Source organism: Rhamphochromis sp. 'chilingali' (genome assembly GCF_963969265.1).
Source record: "Rhamphochromis sp. 'chilingali' genome assembly, chromosome: 13".
NCBI lineage: Eukaryota > Metazoa > Chordata > Actinopteri > Cichliformes > Cichlidae > Rhamphochromis > Rhamphochromis sp. 'chilingali'.
Genome location: NC_137940.1, coordinates 36,751,484 through 36,775,574, shown reverse-complemented (window position 1 = coordinate 36,775,574; position 24,091 = coordinate 36,751,484). Strand labels below are relative to the sequence as shown.

The window sequence follows — 24,091 nt, the reverse complement described above, 5'->3', positions numbered from 1 at the left end:
CTTGGCATTTTATTGTAGAGAACAGGCATTGTGGTATAATGAGCAGTTTGGGGGAAAATACAGAAGACACTACACCAACTGGTTACAGCTTCACAACATTTTAAGGATGTTGCTGAGTTTAAAAGCCCAGTGCAGCCACAGTACGCCCACACAGGTGCTAATTATTAAGCCTGACTAGAGCTTGTAGCTTGAGCGTGTAGGTGTCTACAAATTTACGGATTGACTGAAATGTCTCTTCTATCTGAGAAAATTAACTTGTTCATCATTTTGCTAGATTTACCTAACTGCAGAATGGAGCCGAAGCCAGTAATGCCCACATGGACTGAAACTATTTAACCTAGAGTCAGGGGTAACTGTTCACAGGAAAGACACTTGATTATTTTGTTATTTGGTATGACATGAGCCTCAAACTGTAGTTAGCTTTGTTCCAGGGCCTCAGTGTTATAACTAAGGACCCCTTGTTTCAAAGAAACTCAAATTTTACCCACAACATTAGCTGAGCTGGTTGTTCATGTTAGTGCCTTGGTGAGTGCTTTAACTGCACTAACTCATGTCTTCCATCTTCCTGTTTGTAACCTGCAAATCAATGTCAATATGTCTTGTTGAAGGATAGCTCCTAAATGCATCATGTTGACAGAAATGGTGCTGCCAGACTCACTACAATGGGTGACGTGCTCAACCAAATTGTGTCACATTTACTTTAAAGTGCAAGTAAATGTGTTTTCATGCACGCTCCAGTGTCATAAGACACTGCTGTAGTTGGACTATAATGAAACAATTTCAGACAGAGCTGTGCCGAAGGACATCCAAGGCAAGGATGTCTCGTTTTGTTAAATGCCTGTTGCCTCAGCCTCTCTCTTCTCATGTCCTTCACTTGCATCATTGGCAGGAGGCACGAAGATGCAAATAGGGTATCCAAGGAGAGCAATCAGAGGTGTAAAAAAACTGAGGAGAGATACTGTCACCGTATTTGTTTGCGCTCGTGTATCTGCACCTGCTGATTATATTATCCAAATCGCATGCTCTTCCTTCTCAGGCTTCTTATGAATCCAATCATCTTAATTTTCAAAGACTGCTTTTCAAATTTTGTAGTAACTCTGCAGAAGCTTTAATGAAACGAGATGTATGTGTTTAATTAGTTTTTCACTTTTTTTTCTTTTTTTTGAGCCACCTCTCATTTCTTTACATTTTGCTTTATGCTGTGTGTGTGTGTGTGTGTGTGTGTGTGTGTGTGTGTGGCTCAGGAGGAAGGAATGCATGTTAAGAATGACTCAAAAGGTTCATGAGGTTCAGCGCTAACAGACTAAAATGCAACCATGCATCCTTCACTGAACTTATGTATTATAGACAGAGTTCAATAAAGGTCAGGTTTAAAAGGCCTCCTTCAGCTGTCTAAGTGCAGCCATAACATGGATGCGGAGTCAAAACTCAGACAGCACTTAGCAGTCAACTTGGACTGACCTGAGAGTTCCTGGTGGTTAAAGGCTGATACAGACAGAAATGGTAGGAGTGGCGTTATTGGAAATGAGCTGGCAGCGTGCTTCAAACAGACTTGTTTCTTTCTATCCGATAAAACGTCTCCTTCTGAAGGTAGATCATGCTAAATTCCTAACAGAGAAGTTGCCACACATTTTCTTATGAGCATGAAGAGTTTTGCTTCAGCTGAGTTACATATCATGTTGTGGTGTGCAGTAACTTTTACAGAAAATTACTTCACCAAAGAGGGCCAGAGGTTGTAGAGTTGCCATCGAGATATTGACCATTCACTGACAATGACCAGTGATGGACGTATTATAAAATTCTTCGCTATAAGTAAAATTGTGTATCATAAGCAGTGAGCTTTTGTCTCTCTGTCGCCCAGAATCCACTAAAACTTTTTCTCTGTGGAAAAATTACCTGTCGTCTCCCAGCTGGTCCACCTCCTACCTGCTTGTTCATACTCAACCATTGCTCTCCACCCAAGGAACCTTGAAAAGTCTATCTCTGCACAGCTTTAGCCTTGGATCTCTCAAATAAGCATCAAATCCTCCTGCTGCCTGGCAGACAAGTCCTCCCAATCTGTGAAACTGAGTGTGTTTCTCTAACTGCAAGTTCTAGTTGTTGTCGTCTGAAAATACTTGCCAAAAAACTAGAAAGCTGTCCATCTCTGGTTAAGAGTCCAAAAATCAGAATTGCCTCATTTAGCTATGATACATTTTTATGATATTCCATCCTCTTTGAATTATACAATATATATCAGACAAGATTTTCAACTTACCCTGCTTTTCAGGCATGTCCTACGAGCACGAGCCCCAAAAGCAGGCCACGTACACACTGGTGTCTTGGGCCTGGGTAATTTAAACCTATATTAAGGTGTGTGTTAGCTTTGTAGCTTAGCATAAAATGATATTTTTTGCATACATTTTTTTTACCCTCATGCTTCTATGCTTTATATTGCCCATTTATGTCTATAAAATGTATAGTGTTTTCTTTAATGGTATTAACAAAATAGAAAAATAAAAAAATCATATGTGGTCATCTCCATTGACAATACACAAACAAGTTAAACTCACGACTATTTTCCTTAATCCTGTCCTTGTACTTTATGATACATTATATAGCTGGCATATAAAGAATGCAGTATTTGCATATATACTACAAAAAGCACTGACTTTCACTGGTTTATTGTATCTATGAAAGATGGAGGCAAAAAATGGATTTTGAACAGCAGGGGAAATGTGTCCCCTGCCTTACATCTCTGCATATATTGCAGCAGGTTACAGTGGCTGACTCAGCTGTAATGAGACATTAATGAAGATGTTGGGTAATTTGGGCCGGCAATAGAAACTGGCAGGGAAAATAAAGAGAGGGAGGAGGAAGGATAAGGCAAAGGTAGGAAAGCACCAGCTGTTTTTCCAGACTCTCCACGAGGGGAGTCACAGCTGTCCTCTTCCTCTCAACTCTCCTCCGTCTCCCTAACCTTTTCCTCAATTTTTCCTCTACACACCACCCTTCAGAAACCACTTCAGCAAAATGACTTTAATGAAGATGCATTACTGCACTAAAGCCTAATCCATTGTTGCCACACAGATTGAGTCCTCCACGCATACACCTCTCGCTCTCATAGTGTGGGCACAAGAGTTTCCTTTCATCTCCATCATGTTGGACAGCTACCCATTTCAGCTGCAAAGTTTTTGATAGTCTTGCAAAACATAAAAAGCAATGTCTGCAAAGGCTGGCTGAGTGTAAGAGGAGTAAATGGAAAAGATTGCATTCGATAGGTAAAACGTGGTTGCCAAAGCTAGCTGCAACTTTAACCTTAAATGCAGAATAACAGATATTTTGATTATGCATGTGTGGATCAGTGGTGGGTGGTGACTTTTACTGAAAAGCAAGCAGAGATGATGGCCCCAACTCCTATCCTCTTACCTGGTTGCAGACAGGGAGCAAAAGTGTAATTTTTAAAACTGAATGCAGGGATGTCAGTGCAAAAGACTTAAGAGCTCTGAATTTCTAATGACAGTGGATAATAATAAACAGATGGATACACACATGGATGCTTCATTAGTTCTAAAATATTCTTTGTACTTTCAAAGTAATGTTGATGAAGTCTGGGCGCATTTAAGAGTGAGATGGTATGTCCTCTTAAGGACATATCAATGACATTTGTCGTTTTGTTCTCGTGGAGCACATTAAAGAAATAAAGAAATGGAAAGTGGTAGAAACTAAGCAAGTTTCATCATTAGAATCTTTACTATTATTCAAAAGAATATTGGAGAAACAAAGATATCGGCCAAAACTCTCCTGATTCAGTTTCAAAAATCAGAATCAGAATCAGAATACTTTATTCATCCCGAGGGAAATTAGGGGTTACAGCAGGCAGCACGCTAATGGCGCATGCGCACTCACAAAGGAACCTTCTGACCAACTTTACACAAACATCACATTGGGCAGACATGTCAGAAGGTAGGCTGATAGGAAAAAAACAACGAAAATACACTACATGAGGTAAGAGGAGGAGAAAAAAAAACTCCACTCAGACTGAGCTCCTAGTGGGAGAACAGTTTGATAAAAGAAAAAACACCTCAGCACAAAAGCACATGACTATCAATACACCATAGAAACACGAGACAAGCAACAGGGCGGGTAAAGGGTAAGAGAGAGCCGGCGTAGACAGCACATCCGGTCCTGCAGCATCTGTGCTGGTCCAGTTGACTGCTATCATCCCCGGTAGGGCACAAGCATCGAAGGCGTTGGAAAGGGAGGGGGATGTCAAGCTGTCAAGTCTGCATTGTCATCAACTCCTAAACCGTTTGTCTGCAGCTGCAACAAGAAAAGGTCTCCAGTCAACAGTGAGATTGTGCAGTAGATGTTTTCTGTTTGTGGTTATGATTCTTTCTTATGTTTATGCATCTTTATTATAAATATCGCTGTCTCTTTTTGGACACAACGTCAATACATTTCCCTTTCCCCGAGTAATTTTAGTGGTCACAAAGTCTTGATATGAAAATCAAAGCTTTATTTTTATTACTAATTATTAAGAGGGATATTACAGCTTCTTCTTAGCTCTTCTTAGCTATTTTTTAAAATATATTTCACAGATGTTACCTGACGTTCCCTGTTAAATAGAAATAAGCTTCACCAGCTCATTTTTCTTCGGTAAATCTCTCAAGTGCATCCAGAGTTAATGGCCTTCTTCACCAGGAGTTTTTTACGTGGTTGTCATGATTTCTTCCACCTTGATGATATTCCTAATTCCAGACATCGCCACTGTCTTCTTTGGGACGTATACCTATCCCTTTCTTCTCCTAACAAAATCTCTTTGGTTAAAGAGTTCCAAAGGACTTGCATCTAGTATGCATAATCTTTCTCCATACTTTAATCTGGCTTTAAGGTGTCTCTTTTTTTTTTTTTGGTCCACAACCTCGTACTCTACTCCTGTTCAGGGTCCAAGTGACTGTTTTCTGACTTGTCTAGACATTCACTAGTGCCTTGGCAGTTGTTCTCAGACACATCTTTAGACACATCACTCGCAAATTTTCTTCAGATAGTCTTTGAAATCTTTCTACTTCTGCCAGATTTGTCCTGTACTGTGTGGCTCTCTTTAAATTTTCCTACTACTCACTTCAGTTCTTGACAGTTGGAAAATGCAGTAATTCACTTTGTATCTCCTGTTTTATGAGAATCAACAATCCTTTTTCCTCAAGTCTAAACTGACGTCTTTTGTTGTTGGCACGATGCTTTCTGAAGTGACAGCTCAAACCCTTTTTTTTATAGAAGTTTTTATACCTGCAAATTGGAAGAGAACCCTTTATTTTTAACTTGATTTTATGTGCTTTGGGCATATCCCTACACAGCAGTGGTTTGTTCTATGGATCAATGAAACAGTCCGTTTTTCAGGGGGCTAATTATATTGACCCTTTAAAAAAGAAAAACGTCAGTATAATATAATTCTGTTTCTGTTTATATGAATTCTTTCTAAAACAAACTAGTATGTTTACACAAGCTATGTTGAAAATTCTCATTTAAAAAAGGACTTACATTTCATAGATGGACTTATCTTTTGTTTTTCTTTCACTGTAACGATATTAGGGATGTTTGCTATCACTGACATCATACAGACCCAACAGTAAAATAAACTTTATGCACAGAGACTAGCACTCTTGCCTCACAGCAAGAAGCAAGACGGTTCTGAGTTTGACTTCACCTCGTGGGGGCCTTTTTGTGTGGAGTTTGCGTGTTCTTCTCCTGTATTTGTGCACTCTCTCCAGGTACACCAGCTGCCTCCCACTGTCCAAAAATATGCAATTAGTGGGGATAGGTTAATTGATGATTCTGAATTGCCCATAGGTATGAATCTGTGTTATATGTCTGTCTGTGCTAACTCTGCTCCAGATTATCTACCTGTCCAGGGTATACCTACCTCTTGGCCTATGGTACCTGGGCTAGGTTCCAGCCCCTCTGTGACTGTGATAAGAATAAACACAAGAGAATGGATGAATGGATAAAATATGGACAAGTGGGATAGCTATAGAACTATTTAATATTTAATAAACAAGGTGGAGTGTGTCACTATGAAGACACCCAAAGAGTCAGCAGAGGATATTTATATTGCTCAAATTTCAAAAATGTCATTTTGGTCTGACTTAAGAACTGCCAGTGATGCTCTTTAATTGTTCTTGACTTCTCATACAGTGTATGAATTGCTCTATAAAGTTAATAGGGAACAGTAATGACATCTTGTGATTTAGACAGAGTTGAGCTCTTAGTAATTCAGTTTATTATTCAGATTTAATGATTGTCCTTCAACAGTATGAATGCTCAATAAATGTAACACTCCTTGTGACAATTTGCAAATTAATGCAGATTTGTTAAAAGGGTATTTGTGAAGGCAATTTGAGAGACTAATTTCTCACAGGAAGAGCAGTCAAAATACTATTACTGACTGGCAGACAATACTAGCTCTTCTAAATTAAATGCCTCATTAGGGGGAATTCAGCGCTTTTAAGTGGAGTCCATGAATTAACACTCAGTTCAGCTGTGATGTGATGCCATTGAAATGCATTTTCTAGACATACTAGTTTCAAGTAAAATTGCCCCTACCTCAAATAAAATAAATAAATAACATTACAGTATTTTATTCAAAAAGGCGACTGTGCTCCTATTTCAGTATTTTGAGGTGTTTATGCTTGCCTCTTCTTAGAGCAATGTGGAAAACATAAATCACTGTCCTGTGTGTGAAGGTTTAGGGGTTTTTGTATAAATTATTTATAACATTGTTGACTGTATTTGTATAATTGCATTGTATCTGTGGCACTTGTATTTGCAGGGCATAAACACTGAGTCACATTTTTCACTGGGGTTGTGAACTATAGTTTAGGAGACTCTGCCTGAAAGGGATTATTGGGATGTTGACGTGTTTACAATTTTTTATTTTAAGTAAGCCAAGTTATACAGAGGGATCAGCATGCAGAAACATTATCTTCTTCTAAACCCTGTTGTTGTAAACTTGGCACATTTGATATGCGGCGAAGCGCACACACACACACACACACACACACTAAATGCTTTCATATTTTCAGCTGCTGACCCAGCGTGACCTGAAGAAACAGGCGCTAGTGCGTGCATCGCAACTCCATGATCACAGACTGAGCGATACAGGCTATATACTGTCATTATGTATAAATAATTCAACTTACTAGGAAATACTATTTTTCACATTCTGGGTGTCAGATGAGAAAATCGATAATACTTTCCAGTAACTATGAAGCTCTAAGCAGCAGGAAGTTAACTTAGCTTCAAGTGAAAATAGGGGAAAGAAAGTCTGTCTTTGTTTCGAGGCAAGTGAAACCACCTACAAATGCTAAAAGTGCACACTAATTAACATATAACTCATAGTTTTGCCCACTATTATCCCAGGGTATATCTCTACAAAGACTGAAGGCTGCAGGGAAACAATACACATCCCAAGGCAGGCAAATAGCTCTATGGTAAGCTGGTAGGTGATATATTTATTGTACCAGGTTGTTTCTTCCTGCTTTGCTAAGCTAAGCCAGCCACCTGATACATATATAAATGTATGCTTAATGTACAGACATAAGAGAATAATAATTATTATCACCATCTGCATAGTGTAGGAGTTTAGAAATTTGATATATAGATATCAAACAAGTGGAACTACTTGATGTGGTAACCCAGCAGCCCAAAGTACCTTACACCAGCTACATCATTACAGATAGCTATGCACAATTTCACACCCATACAACTCTGTATTCTGCATATGCTCAGCAAATCAGAACCTCATCAAATCTATGGGGGCTGGATGAGAACTACTACCTTTTTAGTGACTCATGGAACTGCAGGGTACTCCTTAAAGTGGTCACTACTTATACAGTAAACATCCTGAGCTTCAGCTGCACTTTGAGGATGACTTACCCCACCCACAGGCATACGCAGGTATAAAAACACTCAGAAAATCCTCCTCTGGACACATTTGGTATTTTCAAACCTTTACTTAGCAGGAAAATGATTTAACAGCACATCCTTAATTATAAGTGCCAGAGGGAGTAAACGCAGAGGAGGGAGGGCTCCAGACATTTTAAACACTGACAGTGGGAGATACCTATTGTGGTGAGTGTAAGAGTCCACTGCTGATGCTCAGTGACTTGCTCAGAGGCACTTGGAGAGCAGCAGAGGGGGAGAAAATGCTGTTACTCATCGCTTCTCCTACACGTATTTTTCAGTCTGTAAGTTCAGGCCAACAATGGGGGAAAAAAGATTCTGTAACCTTTAGGCAGTGCTTGCTCCCACCTCTACACATGTAGGCAGCTATATCTTACTCGGACTATTGAAAATTCAAAGAGACAAAACTATATTGCTCTAAAGCTGTATTGAATGTTTCTAAGGGTTAGAGAAGAGAAAGGACCACATCTGCACAATAAAATGTTGAAACTTTGTAATCTGGTATGAACTATTGTCCAGTCCTGTATTTTGTATTTGTTTCTTTATTTATTTCAGACATAATAAAACAAACAAAAAAAACCAATATATACTCGTCTACATGTATTTTCATTTACGAATATGAATATATGTGTAGATATACACACACACACGTATTTGTACAGACAAACAAGAAAAATATAATAAAATAAAACACATTCGTCTAACATGAGATAACAGTTGTCTGGTCTGAAAAGGAGTAGGAAGAAGTATGCACATACTTATTAACTCCTACCCCTGCTCAACATCTTATTAATCCCACATATTTACCTAATTCTCCTCATCACATATTCCACACAATACACAAGAAAACTTATATCAACAAGGCTGGCACGATATTTATAATTTAAATACGAGTTGACATATTTATACATACAATGGGTGATTGTCTTTTTCAATATCATATCCTTCCAAGAGTAATTTTCGAAGTGTCTTTATGAACTTGCCAATTGTCGTCAAATTAGTTGGGTCTGACACTCTAACATAGTCATGGAGTGACTATGTTAGAGTCCCTGGCCATGGTTATAAAGACAGAAGCATAAGATGAATAAAAAAGTCTTAATTTTCTTTCCCTGCTGCCCAGTAAAGTAGAAGAATTGGTAAATGAAAATGTCTGAGGTCAAAACCTGAATTACATTTTAAGCTTCTGAGATCTGATTCTTTTTTTATGACCACATCCCTGTATCTCATTGACATGAGTGCTTCATAATCTCAACCCTCATTTCAGTTCTGCTGTTTGTCACAAAGGAAAGGTACAACTGGCTCTACACTGAATTTTACAGCATGTCATCTATAGTCCTCATGATGTGGTTATTTGTTTAACTTGCACTCAAGTTCAACAGCACTCTTGGTACTGCCTGTCTCAGTGACCTATGATCCCCATGCAGTTGTTCTCACCACTTCTGTTTATGTCACTTGAAATAACATTACGCTACCTTACATTAATTTACTGGAGACCCAACAGTACCTTGTCCCTAAACCAGCCCCCTCTGAACTCAGTAGTAGTTTAAGTTATGATGACTTTTTTCCAAAGTGAGGCGGGTCCTCACATTGTGACTGTATAATCACAGGTATGCCCCAGTAACATGAGTAATACAAGTGTGTACGCACACATATACACAGACCCTGTACTCCTCCACAATGTGACAAAATGTTTGAACAATAAGGCCAAAAACACTTAACCTGACAAAGAGAACCAACATTTATCAGACAGCTAAAAGTAAACTTTCGCACTAAAAGATAATTAGAGGTATTGCTGTCATAGCTGAGACGCTTATAAATACCAAAAATGTGGTCGTTCCAGATGCGTTTTGTATTTGATTTCAAAGCCAAACAGGATATTTACTTGCTATGTGAATACTGTATATAGTGTGTTAATGTAATGTTATAAACTCCATGATTTTCAGTTTGTTTATATAACAGTTATTATCCTACTGTGCAAAAGTGTTGAGCCACCACTTATCTCTTTATATTTTGCTAAGACAAAGGGAAATAGGTGCAGGTATTTACTGGAACATGTGCAAATATTAGTATAAGTTGGTGGGGATAGGTTAATTGGAAACTCTAAATTGCCCATAGGTATGAATGTGGGAGTGAATGTGAGTGTGAAAGTGTCTATGTGTTAGCGCTGCGACAGACTGGCGACCTGTCAGGGTGTACCCTGCGTCTTGCCCTAAGACAGCTGGGATAGGCTCCAGTAGAGAATGGAAGGATGGATGTACGAATATACAGGGAAATGTGATATATAAGGCAAAAAAATTTTCATGCACTTTGTATAGAATTCTAATGAGTTTAAAAAACAATATTAGTTATGACGACTTTTATTTTTAACACAGCCTGAAATCTCTTAGGCAAGCTTTCTTGTAATTTCTTCAAGCACTATTCAGCAATAGTTCTCCATGCTTCTTGAAGGACGTTCAAAACACTTCTTTATATGGTGGCTGCCTTCTCTTCTGTTACCGGTTAAGATGATCCCAGACTGCTTTAATGATGCTGATTGTGTTTCATTGTAGGGTGTTCTATCAAGGTGACTTTTATCACGTTGCCAGTGTTTCGCATCATTGCCATGGTGAAATACAAAGTTGTTACCAATAAAACGCTTTCCACATTGCATTGTATGGTGGCTCAAAATGTGACAGTGCTTATCTGTGTTCATAATTCCATCAATTTTAACAAAACACCGTGGCTGTAATGCAGCCCCAACCCGTGACAGGGTCTCAACCGTGTTTTACAGATGCCACTCATACTCATCTCTCTCCTGACCACCTCCCCTTTCCCCTCACTAATGGATGGCATCCTGACAGTCACCCCTCCTTTGAGACCATTTTCTGATAAGCCTTCGGTAAAGGGCGCAATGCATCTGTCCAGTCAGGGTCTTTGCTGGATATTTTTTCTTGTGTCTTAAGAATTGATTTTAGATTTACTATTCATCTGCTTTAGATCACTTGTCCAGTTTCTGAATTTTTTAAGGACACACTACACACTGCCTGTCCTTAATTTCAATAAAGAAAGGGGGATAAATTATAATTTTTTGCTAAGTTGTCTGATATCTGTGTCATGGTCCTGAGTCTGAGGACTCAGTGGTTTTGGTTTTGATTATTATCTTATGTTTTAGGTTCATTCTTGTTGGGAATTTCTTGTTTTCAGGTTTTGTATTTCGAGCTCCTTTTCTTCTGTGTCTCTGTGCCTGCCCTGGTCCCATGTCTTTGTGTTTCCTCCCTGTTGCCATGTCTTGTGTTAAGCTCGTGTCTTTGCATACCTGTTGTATTTCCTGTTTTACTTTGAAGGTTCTTGTCTTATGTCAGTGTGTTCACTTTACGTTTCCCCTGTCTCGTCAGCAGTGTTGGGGAGTAACGGGATACATGTACCGCCGTTACGTATTTAAAATACAAAATATGAGTAACTGTATTCCGTTACAGTTACCGTTTAAAAAGGTGGTATTCAGAATACAGTTACTTTGTTGAAATAAATGGATTACACGGCGGTACTTCCTGTTTCATATTGTGGCGGGTCAGGACTGTTTGGGTTTTGTTTGACAGAAAATTCCAAATTCGTAGACTCCTCCAAATGCAGCCGACAAATGCGTCCTCCTTTTCCCCGAATTTGAAGGATGGGTCGGGTGCGTCTTTCGTGGCCTACCATATCCCAGAATTCATAGCGCGGCCCAGCCAAACTCCAGTTTCCAACAATGGCGGCCGCTACTAAGTTTTAAAATTACTCATACTAATCTTTCTGGGTCACAAAATAAACTTTTAACATATTTTCAGGCGAGAAAGTAGCTGTGTAAACATCAAATATTTGCTCGGTTTATCAAGATATTGCATATTTGCAAAAGTGCTTCGACGTTTTCGGAGACGTCTGCTACCCACCAGCTCGACAGCTAGCCGGGAGCTCGAGGGTTACTGATGCGGCCGAGAACGGCACAACTCCCGGCGCATCATTTTCAGATCACCGCGGACTTTCGCTGCTCGGGTTAAACGTAATATATAAGTCACTTAGACAACCCAAAAATGTTATTGTTGGGCTTTTTTCAGTGTTTTGTTTGTTCGTGAGTCAATCTGTTTGGCTGAGATTAAAGTTATTAGATTAGATAAAATAAAACTTTATTAATCCCCCGGGTGGGTTCCTCCTTGGTTTTCACACAGCTGACTAAACGTCAAACAGAAAACTGATTAAACAGACGTGTGAGACGGTCGAGAGTTTACGCCAGCGTCCTGTTATATTTTAGATAGCAAGAAGCAGACGGCCGAGTTTATTAAACTCCACCGAGACAGCGGTGACGCTAATCAGAAGGCTAGACCGTCCAATTTCACGGCCGTTTACTTCCGGCCTACCTGACCTTCTGAGGACCCGGCCCATGTAGACCGCGAAGGCCGGGTCCTCAGGAGGATGCAGCCCATGAATTTGGACACGACCTATGTGTCTGTGAGCGCGAGGAGGGAGAAAAAGGAGAGTGGAAAAGCAGAGTTGTCACTGAGCAGAAACGGGAGCTGGAAGCATGTAAATATAATAATAACCACTGCAGCCAAGAAGAGTAAGTACACTATTAAGACTCGACTGTACACTGTGTTCGTGTTTTCCTCAGAAACAATAAGTTCCGTTGGAGCAGCCTTTCAACGCCTCTCTCTGTCTCTCGCTAGCAAAGTTGACCCACACAACAAAGTAAAGCTATTTTTTGGCTACGAGCCGACAGGGACCCCGCCGTATTAGTCAGAGGTCCCTTTACTACGGTTAGGAGCCGCGGACCTTCAGTAATAGTAATAAATCACACGGCAATAGTACATTCATGTAGTTGTAAAAAGCATGATAATATATTAAGTAATCCAAAGTATTCAGAATATGTTACTGTCATTGAGTAATGTAACGGAATACGTTACAGATTACAGATTACAGAATACATGCCCCAAAATGTATTCTGTAATCTGTAATGGAATACATTTTAAAAGTAACCTTCCCAACACTGCTCGTCACCACCCAGCTGTGGTGCCCTCCTGTATCCCATTCCCTGATTGCCCCCGTGAGTATATAAGCCCTGTGTTTTCTCCTGCTTGTTGCTGGTCTGTCTTTGTTGTCTCCCCGTGTTTCTGCTGTATGTAGGTTTTTAAGTCAGTTTTGTTAGTTTTCTCAGTTTATGTTTCTCTTGGTTTCTCTGTATGTCATTCTCCGTTCCTCCTGTATCCTGTTCACCTCACTAAATAAAGCTCACTCTCCATATCTACGTCAGTGCCCGCGTTTGGGTCCTTATACCACAACCCCACACGTCTGCCGTCACAGCCGTGACAATCTGCTTGATTTTGCTGTCATTTTATGCTTGAAAGATTCACGAGTCAGTGTTAAGTAGCTTAACAAACATACAGTCCTCTGAAAATGGTTACAAGTACAAGGACTGGACTAAAAAATAAAATAAGAAGCAGCCAACCTTTGGAAAGCCAGGAGAACTATTGCTCAACGCGATTTTAAAAAATCTTGACTTCAGCTTTTTATATAAGATTTCTAACATAATGAACAATGGCAAAACTGCCATGTAATTCTTTTAATCTAATTATAACTATGTCTATTAAAGTTTATGCCTACATTCCTTCATAGAGAAGTGATTTTTCACACACTAATTTTTGCTTATACTTTTTCTCCTAAGCTGGCTCTTTACAACTTTCCCTATTGTAATTCTTTCAAGTTTGATAAATACAGCCATTGGCCAAACACAAAATTCTCCAGCCTGCCACAAGAAATGCACATATCAGCTGCCAAACAGAACCTTAGGCTCATGGTTCTCTGCCAACTCTTAAGTCTTGCATAGAAAAGCAAACATATTCAGATCCCCATAGAGAAAAAAAACCCCTGCAGAAAAGTCAACAGGCACATATCTTATATCCACTGGTGGCTCATTCTCACAATCTAGGGTTCATTTCACACCTCTAAATACTTTTACATCTTTTGCTGGTTGAGCTCTCACGGGCGGACCTACTGAGCAGCAGCCACTGCTGGCTGAGCCGCTTCTTTCCTCATACAACCTACCTTACATGGTAATATAACCCAGTGTACAGCACTGGGATTAGGAGCTTAAAAACATTTTTTTTGCTTTTGCTAATGCTTGTTAAGTATTTGTGTGTGTGGGCAAGTGTTTGCATTTGCATTTAAACCAACAGGAACGCAGAGAACACCTAGAAGTTTTAAGTGTTTCCTTAAGGTGGAACTATATTTCCAAAAACATCAGCTAATTCCCATATAGCTTTAAATATGACAGCTAATCATCAGTACGACTATGCCATTTCAACCGTTGCCACAGGTTCAGCAAGGCTGTGTGCCTCTGCACTTTGGAAATAGGCTTTGACAAAGAGGAAATCATCCTTCCAGCTTGCTTGTCATTTAAAAACAACCACTTTACATTTCCTTTCACTCTACTAATTAATATTCCTTTAAAAATTCCATTAACACAACAACAGCTTCCCAGCATAGACGCACTCATTAAAAGTTGTCTTTATGTTACCATGGCAAAGCCTGATAACACATTCATTGTTGTGGTGTTGCTATGTTAATGTTCCCACAGGAGCTTCACAGGCCTGTTGGCTACTTACAACTCAATTAGCTGTCCTGAACGGGTGATACACTAAAAGAAATAATATAGTGGGTGGAGAGGAATAATAAAACATAACGGTTTACAACACATCCATGATCATTTCCAAGCAGATTTACAGCACAAAGGGTGGTGAGAGTCTATATGAAAGCTAATGAAGGATTTAACAATAAACTCTCCAAGGTCCTGCTGGTATTAAAATTCTGATTTGCACAGAAAAAAAAAGTAGCTATAAAGTTGACCTAGTTGGGCAAGTGCCCAGTGATAGTTTCCTGACTACTATTTCTCACCCAGTGATGCTGTTATCTTTCCTCTGCAATCAGCCCACTCTCCACTTTCTTACGTCTTTTTATCAGATTGTGTGCCAGCTCAGTGTTAGTCAGAGTGTGGTGCATTTGTGGGGGCTGTTAGTTTGATTTACAAAGAAAAGAGTCAGTTATTCATTAGGTAAAAATACAAACGTGGTTTACACCATTTGTCACCTGAATTATGAATGAAGGCAATAAATGCAAACGCATAGCTCATAGGCAGTAACACATACAGTAGCTTGCTTGACTGTTAAATGACAATCTCCAGTGAACAATGTGTTTTTATTTTTTTTAATAATTAGTAAGCGACTACCACATTAGTTTACTTTGTTATACCGGGGAACAGCATAAAGCTATGGTGAAATGTCTGTGAACCCCCGGTGGTGCCAGTGTCCGGCAGCCTCGCCTCTGTCAGTGCGCCCCAGGGTGGCTGTGGCTACAATGTAGCTGCCATCACCAGTGTGTGAATGTGTGTGTGAATGGGTGGATGACTGGATATGTAAAGCACTTTGGGGTCCTTAGGGACTAGTAAGGCGCTATATAAATACAGGCCATATTAAATGTCACCAGAAGCATCATAATATTTTCTACCAGGTAAAAGTTAAAGTTGTTCTATGAAAATGACCTAAAATTTCTATAAGACGATGCTAGATGAAACAATAAATGTCTTCTTGGCACTACTGCTGGACTAGGGGATCACATTACTGAAAGCAAAGGTTTTTCTACACATAGAAATTTATTTGTATATAATTTCCCTCAATAAAAAAAATGACATCTAATTATTTTGTTTTGTTTACCTTGGTTATCCGGTTTCAGGACTTTAGAAAATCTGATGATATTTCAGGTCATGTTTATGCAGAAACATAACTTAAAACTCACAAACTTTGTCCTGCAGTAGTTTCCTAAATTCCTCTCTGTAAGTAACTAAGGAAAAAAACTTATTATATTAAAGGTAATTTTGAGAAACATTTCATTTTTTATGGACATATGCACAGTGTATATCTCCTGCACTAAAACAAATGAAACGAATCAGGCAACAAAATCAACTGGTGATATTAAACCAACCAAAATCAGTACAAATAAATAAATAAATAAATAAATCTATCTGTTGGCCGTTAGTTTATCTTTTGGATATTTGCGTTTCATTTCATCATGCTTACATCGTGTTCACATCATCTGTCAGAAACAACACTCAGCCTCAGTCATGTGTAGAACCAATTTAGCCAAAGAGACACCTTCACTCTGTGAAGCTGTGCGTCTCATTAGAAGAGTCACAGTTGAAAGCTCTCGTGCACTTTTAAGATTGTGATTCAAGAGTGGACTGTAATAACACGGTCAAGGTTAAGGCAAAGTCTGATAGCTGCTGATAATGAGTCAAAATATTATCAGTGAGAGACGTCTGGAGCGACTCTCATGTGATCCATCACAGCTGGTGGCCATTGGTTGAATGTGATTTGTCCAAAAGTCAATTCAACATATGGCACCATGCTGTTCCACTCAATTATTTTTGAGTCACGATAGATTCTATATACTAGAGCTGTGACCTGAGGTCTGATGAAGTCATTGCAATATATTTGGATTATGCCTCTCTACAAAACACAGTTTCTAGGGAACCTAAACGCAGGCAGTGCTTTCAGGCTTCTGCTTGCAGAGAGCTCATGAAAACCAGAAAAAGTTCAGCGGATTAAACTCTCATTTGGGAAAACATTTAAAATGAAAAATATACAAGTTGTGTCTCCTTCCATTCTTAACTGCTTATGTAAATTAGGTTATTGACAAGTTATGCATAATGTACACACCCACAAGAATGTGTCAGTGGTTATGAGAGTTCTTATTTTCGTTGTTCAGTTCAGTTGTGAACTTTTTGTGTCGATATCCATCATTATAAATATACACTCCTAATATGCTGTTAAAAAAAACTGGATCATTCATCCATCCATTTTCTTCCGCTTATCCGATTTAAGGTCACAGTTGGTCAGGAGTTTATCCCAGCTGTCAGGGCGAGAGGCATATGACAGCTGGGGAAGAGAGACAGACAGTCGTTCACGCTCACATTCACACCTATGGCCAATTTAGAGTCACCAGTTATCTTGGCCCTATGCATGTCTTTTGAATGTGTAGGAACATCCAATAGCTGGAGAGGAACCATACAGACATGGGGAAAACATGCAAACCCCATACAGAAAGGCCCAAGCCAGGCGGTGGACTCACATCCAGAACCTTCTTGTTGTGACGTGACAGTGAACCACGCACCACAATGCTATCCATCCTCTGGATTGAACCACTGGATTACATCAACCTTTCTATATTCTATACTCCATCCACCACTCCCCTTTCTGCATCCCAACCTTTGTAAATGGTACACTGTAAGTTTTGGGCACATAGGAGCAGTTAGTAGGTGTTGTTTTGTTGTTGTTGTTTAGGTTAGAAGCCTGGCATTTCTTTGACTTATGCTTTATTATTAAGGCAGAGTAGGGTTCATTAATAAGGGTTTTGGTGTAAGTCTTGGGGATGCCTGCAGCCTAGATTTTCCCCCAGAATATTGACCAGTAATGCTGCCACCCCATTTCCATTCAAACAAATTGTGGCAGATTAAGCACTCTAAAGGTGTTTCTGGTTAAGTTCATGCATGTTTGGAAAAACCTCAGTTATGGCCTAATGACTTTGCCTCTGGCAGATGGTATTTCTGGACTTCTGGTGTAGGTGGCAGATATCAAGGCTTAAATCTTTTCCCTGCCCTGGTTATGGTTTATGAATGCAGATGATTTTTAAAAAGTTCATCAAAAGACGAATTGTCATGAGACAATAGTAAGTGGTGTCAAGATTGCAATTCAACTAATGCATTCACTCATTTGCTCTTCACACTGACTGTTTAACTGCATGCGAGCAAACACTGATCAAATGTGACTGGGCTATACTACTCAGACTACAAATGGAAATCAGAAATCTTGTCCCTTGCTTACAGATTCAACATTTTTATCAGTTAAGATTGGGTTTCGGCAAAGCCACTACTTAAATTTGGGGAAATACTCTATGAAAAGCGTTAATTATAGTGCCGCATTTAAGGGTGAAGACTGTCAAAGTCACTCGGTAACCTCCTCATTTATGAACCTGACCTAACTGCAGACAACCCTGGTGACTGAACCGAAATAAACAAAACAAGCATGCCTGTAGTCTCAAATTATACTGCAGATTCAATTAAGCAAAGAAACCTTCTTGTCGTGTCCTGCTGTGTCACAAATTGTAAAATGGCATCTCATGATGCTTGTGTGCATAATTGCTTGTGTTTGTTGATACTGGGAGCACATTCATCTGTTATGTCTACTATTCACATCAAATATTAGTAAATAATATTGTACTGGTAAAGTAAGTGCAGAGAATCTGTGACATATTCAAAGTATTCTTCCTGAACTATTTTTTTTGTGTGTCTAATAAGTCAATTTGTGGTTTGCCTCAAGGAATTTCCTGGAGTACCTTTCTTTTGATTTTAGTGTCTCTGATCATACACGTTCATTTCCACTTTAAAGCAAATGTACCCGCAGCTATACAGTACTTTCTTTTAAATTGGTCTGAACCCCATAGCCAACTGCACTGAATCCACAGACGTTCGCTTTTCAGTGTCTTAGCCAGCAGCAGTAGTATGTGCATTTATTATTTAACACCCGGATAAAGCAGTAGGTGCAAATGGTCATACCTTACCTCTGCATACTCAAAGGGATTTGAGTGGCTTTCTTCCATAAAACCAAAATGAGGAATATTCCTTAAACTCTCTTTTCATTTACAGTCAGGTCCATATGGATTTGGGCAATGATACAGCTTAGTGTTTTGTTTTGCTGTTTTCTTGCTCTGTAAGCTACACCACTTCAGTTGATGTTAAAATCAAACCATCAAGATAAGATTGACTGAACTGCAGACTCCCAGCGTTAGTCCTTTCAACGGATAAAATAGATTCACGGCGCAAACTTGTAATGCACCGAGAGCATACTGCAAAATCAACCCAAGACATAAGATATTCCTCAGTGGTCGAGTCAGTCACCTGGTCTGAATCCAGTAGAGCATGCTTTTCATTTACTGGAGACAAGCAGCAAGTTAATATGACTGCAGTAGAGTCCTAGAAGAACATATTTTGGGAGGAAAAACAGCATCTGATGATTATCTATGATTTCTGAACTTCAGGCAGGCATTAAATTCAAAGGATTTCCAATGAAATCTTAAAATATTTTTTATATTTAAAATTATGGTAATTTGTCCAATTAATTTGAAATATAAGGCTATAAAAATTGCTGTAATTCTTTCACTGTTAATACACCAATTTTGTCAAAGCCCTTGAAGTAAATCTGAAAGTCTGCACTTCTGTTTTTACTAAAAATACACTGTACTGTACAAAAACTGTGCTATTTTCCACATACTCATGGATGTGAGATGATGTGGAAGCATGGTTTTGCACCTGTAGGTCATTATATTTCCTTTCTTTAAAGTACAAAACGAATTCAAAATGAATTTGTCAGTGCAAAGCTGATTTACCAAGCCCCTCAATCATGAACAAGTGAACTCTGATTGCAGAGAAGAATGGGGACAAATGGGATTTTTTTCCCATTTCAAGGCCTAATGCTGTATACAGAGACAGAACAATTTAGGTGACCATGTTGTTCACAATAAGCAAGCTTGCAGTGTAATAAACCTTGTGCAAAAGTTAAACTAAGAGGAGGAAAGAAAGAAACAGAGATACTTAAATTGTGGATTCTCAGCAATCAATGTTGTTTATAACATGATAATGTTGTCTTTAAACTTTAGGTCTGTCTGTCTCCTGTCTGCTGAAATAACAAACTGCAGAACACTGATAACAAACCTTGTGGTAACACAGATTTTTCCCACAAATGTTGACAGTAGTTGGGTGGAAACGCCTGTAAATTATGCTGAATAAAGGAGGAGGCTGGAAAAAAATAGATAAATCTCTGAGGAATTACAAATTCAAACGTAACTGGACAAATTAACGTTGTAAAAATATTTAATACTTTGTTAAGGATCATTTACAAGGAATCTGTGCCTAAAGAATATATTCAAAATATTAAGCTGTTTTGGGTTTCAAAAACTAGTGGATGGCTTTTTCAGGCTCATTTGATCCTCCATATGTACCATGGAATCTTTTCCATTCAGTTTTGCTGCATTTGGATGGAATAGCATAATGAATACCTCTATTTACATGTAGTTCATTTAGCTGCTTCTTTCTACTGTCATTTCATCAATAAACCTTAGTGACAGTATCATTGGAGGCTATGCATTGATTTGCATCACACTGCCTCAAGTGATGTACTTGGAGTATGCTTCAGATCTTGTAAACGCACTAGCATTTTTATAGCACTTACTGATTTACACTACAAGCCTCATTTAGCCATACGTTCACACAGTGCTTTTTTCTGTAAAGTTTATCATTTATACCCAATTTAAAATCACCTAATAGTTTTTGACCTGTGAAAGAAAGCCAAAGTACCTGGAAGAAACCAATCATGAGGGGAATGTTTCTATTATTTAAATTTTTTGAACCAGGAGCCTTCTTCCTGTCAGGTGATGCTGCTAACCACTGTCACAAGCAAATAGTATTTTTTCCGCGTCACTCTGGTAAAGTTTAATCTCAGCTGAATTACCAAAAAAACCCACGACATTCTTGGGACAGCAAAGCCTAATCTGGTCGTTCTGCTCTTAAGTCTCTTTTTCACAGCAGATTTGGGTAATGATATCATATACTCTAACAAAAGTTTCTATATATTTCCAGATATTTACCATAAATAAAATCCTACGCTATTACAATAAAGAGGATCCTGACATCGTCTACCACTATTGCCTTCCTTGGACATCCAAGCTAATATTTGATCTAGCTCAGCTGCAAATATGTTTTTGGTATTATTTATCTATTTATGTTATTTTTTGCTCCTTTGTTTGTTTGTTTTTCTGAAAGCAAAACTTACTAAAAATATTCTCTCTTTCTAATGGATTAGCTTTGTTTCTGAGGCTCAAGGATTGTTTCACATCCATTGAGATGTTTTTGGGTGTATTCATAGAAGCAGTTTCTAAATATAAATACATACGATTCCTCTCCAGTATGGAACGCCAGGACTGCCATAATGAATTCATTAAATACACCATTAAATAATTAATTGAATGTGGCAATAATTAATTAAAATGGGAAATAATTAATTAATTGACACATTTAATTAATTAATTATTGACACATTTAACTAATTATTTATTTATTTCACATTTTAATTAATTATTGCCACATTTAAATAATTATTTAATGGTGTACCATGAATTTATTTTATCTGTCAAACTCCCCCATCAAACTCAGGGGGCGGGGTTAACGCCGATTGAGTCAAAACCATTGCTTTGGCCTAGTGGCCATTGTTTTTAGCACACAACAACCGGCATGTGGAAACTAACAGAACTGAACTTTGAAAAACCCTGTTTGTGTGTCACCAAATACCGTTTTAATATTTGTTTAGCCGAGAATGTAGTGGTTTAATCTTCAGATGTCTGGTCGGTTTGTCAAGATACAGCCTCTTTGCAAAAGTGCTTCGATGATTTTGGAGATGTCTGCCCAGTCTCACGGCAAAGCAATGGAGCTGTTATTACCACCGACAAAGCGAAGGGCCCGGTACACAGCTGTAATAACGCCCGCTGACACTGACTTCTTTTACTGAGGTTATATGTATTGGGTTTTTATTTCCTGATGTTCTTATGTGTCCTACATGTTTCAGTCGCCAAATAAATTCGATTAACTGCTGATCTTTGGGTTTTTGTTCAGTAATCAGCGTGACCTGTGTATAAACACAGAAAAGAGATAACGTTGGTGTTTCGTCATGTAGTAACTGCTAGCTTTAACTGTACAAAGCAGGGGCGATTTTAGCCCATTTTTGGGCTAAAATCAAAGCACCCCCGAAGATTTCTCACTTTTTTGACAATATTTGCTGTTTATGTGACACACTACTAAAAATATAAAAAGCATACACTACTTGGTTGAGACGTAACATTTTAACAACAAAAGTATAGATACCCCCCTCCCAAAATGGTTTGTTCCAGCTCTCCCCTGCTCTGGCTCTAGCGCCCTTTCTGCCAGAGCTATGGTGGCTGAGACGCAGCAGAGCGGAGGTGGAAGTGCCTGGCTTAAAACAGGACATATTAGCTGCATTTAACCTTCAGTTACTCTTTATATAGTTGGTAGGAGTCAGGCCATGTTTCTTTTTAGCTGAAAAACATTACACCAGGTAACCTGCAGTGTTGAAAACGTGTTTTCTGACGATGTTTACTGCCCTACAATCCGTCCTGCTCTGCAGTAAAATCAGCACCGTCCTGTTGCTCCCATTGAAATGTATACAGCTTGTTTAAAAAAATCTAAAACTTAAAATTGTCCGCAGCCTACTGTTGTTACCACTGTCCTGTTTGAAATGGATACTTACTAGCCAACTGACTGGATGCCCATTAACCTTATAACTCCTGTTGTGTGTGTGTGTGTGTGTGTGTGTGTGTGTGTGTACAGAGACAGCCAGGTTCATAATGGATATAAGGAAGTTTTTTCCAAAAAAAGGAGCCACATTCAGGTAAAAGTGTAAAATCAAGAATCATGTTGGATCAGTGTTTCAGTATTTATATCTTTTATGTGGTTTGGTTATTTGCCTTTTGGTTGAAAGTACACTGAGAGGACTTTTTGTTAGTGATCTTAATAGTATTTTTTTCATATTAATGTAATTTTTCATCTAATTGAATACAATCTATTTGTGTATGATTGTCAGTCCAAAGAAGGAGAGAGGAAAGAGGGAACGTGAGGAGAAAGTACAAGGTCAGGAAGAACCAGGTAAGCAAACAGACAGGGAGCAGTGACAGGCACAACAGAAACTGTTAAACTGACAAAGAGAAAAAAACTAATTTTACTCACAATCTGGAAGTTGTGTCCTCCCTATATTAAAGCTGCTGTACAGAATCTGCAAAACAAACTGGGTTGAAACATTTTTGACCCTCTTTAACAACCCATATGGAAAAGATATATATAAATCTTATAAAGTTTGTATCTGTCTTGTGCAAAACTTGTATGAAAAGCATACAAAAGTGAAAACAGATATAAGATCCCTTGAAAAATTATATGATGAAACTCTTATGTTTTGGATACTTACTAAAACAATATATGAAAGTAATGAGAAAGTGGCCACTTTCATGAGTAAATCATATAAGTTTTTACTATTTCTTTTCCATATGGGAACATTCCAACATAACATTATCATTGATCGGGGAGATTAAAATTAATGATATATTTTTATGTGGTTCAGCCACAACTCTACTGAAACCTCAGCCAGTAATAGGTCGGCCAACTTTTGGTATACATTCTACCACAGGCAAAGTTGCCTCCCTTTTTATAGTTTTAATTAATTCTGTTTAGGGATGTTTTTATGCATCTGTATTATATTATACATTCACATTAAAAGTGAATCTGTCCAAAAAATGCACTCAGTTTACTTTTTACTCACTATGAGCATCATTCATTGAACTGTGACTATCACCAGGTAACGTGGGCGTGTTTCTTGAATTAGCAGCAGGTGTTAAACAGCTGGCAGGTGAGGAGGAGGATGCATGCAGGTAAACTGAGGGTCTGTTGAGCTGATCGCTGGTGTCGTTAGAAACATGTCAGCTCGTTCTTTATGTTACAGAAGCACAGAGACACAAGACCAGGCGGAAAGAGACGATTCAGTGAAAATGAGAATCTGCGAATGCAACATGTGGAACATGGAGAGTGGAATATGTAAACAAACCGGTTAACGTAACCCCCACCCCTTCCCCCCCTAAAAACTAACAAACAAACTAAAAAAACAAAACCACCATTGCTGCCTGTGATTTAGAAATCATTCTGGGATAGGGACGTGCGGATCGATCCTGAAATATCGATTCCTCCGATACCAGTCATTTATGTTCTAGAATCGATTCTCACATTAAAATATCGATATTTTAGTAAATTTGTAGTTTATCATTAACAAGAACACAGTGGAAAAACTATAACATTCGGATTGTCTACATTGGAAGGAATTACTTCCTCTTCCGCCGTTTATAGTCATGTGCGAAATACGGCTGTATAACTGTGGCAGCCCCTTGGCGTGCGCACTCACAACAATGGCTGAGCATAATTGGAGTCATGTGTGCACGTATTTTACATCCACAAACAGCTGAGACGTGGTTTGCAATACATGTG

At 38.7% G+C, this 24,091-nt stretch overlaps 1 long non-coding RNA gene across 1 annotated transcript in view; it reads right to left on the bottom strand.

Annotated features, from left to right (window-relative positions):
- Positions 1 to 3,803: 3,803 nt before the first annotated feature.
- Positions 3,804 to 24,091, bottom strand: part of LOC308409093 — a 91,095-nt gene continuing 70,807 nt past the window's right edge. Inside the window, exons 2-4 of the long non-coding RNA XR_013973940.1 lie at positions 5,903 to 5,946; positions 5,687 to 5,769; positions 3,804 to 4,302 (exon numbers count right to left, since the gene is read on the bottom strand). This is a non-coding gene — a long non-coding RNA (uncharacterized lncRNA). The remainder of the gene's footprint in view (positions 4,303 to 5,686; positions 5,770 to 5,902; positions 5,947 to 24,091) is intronic.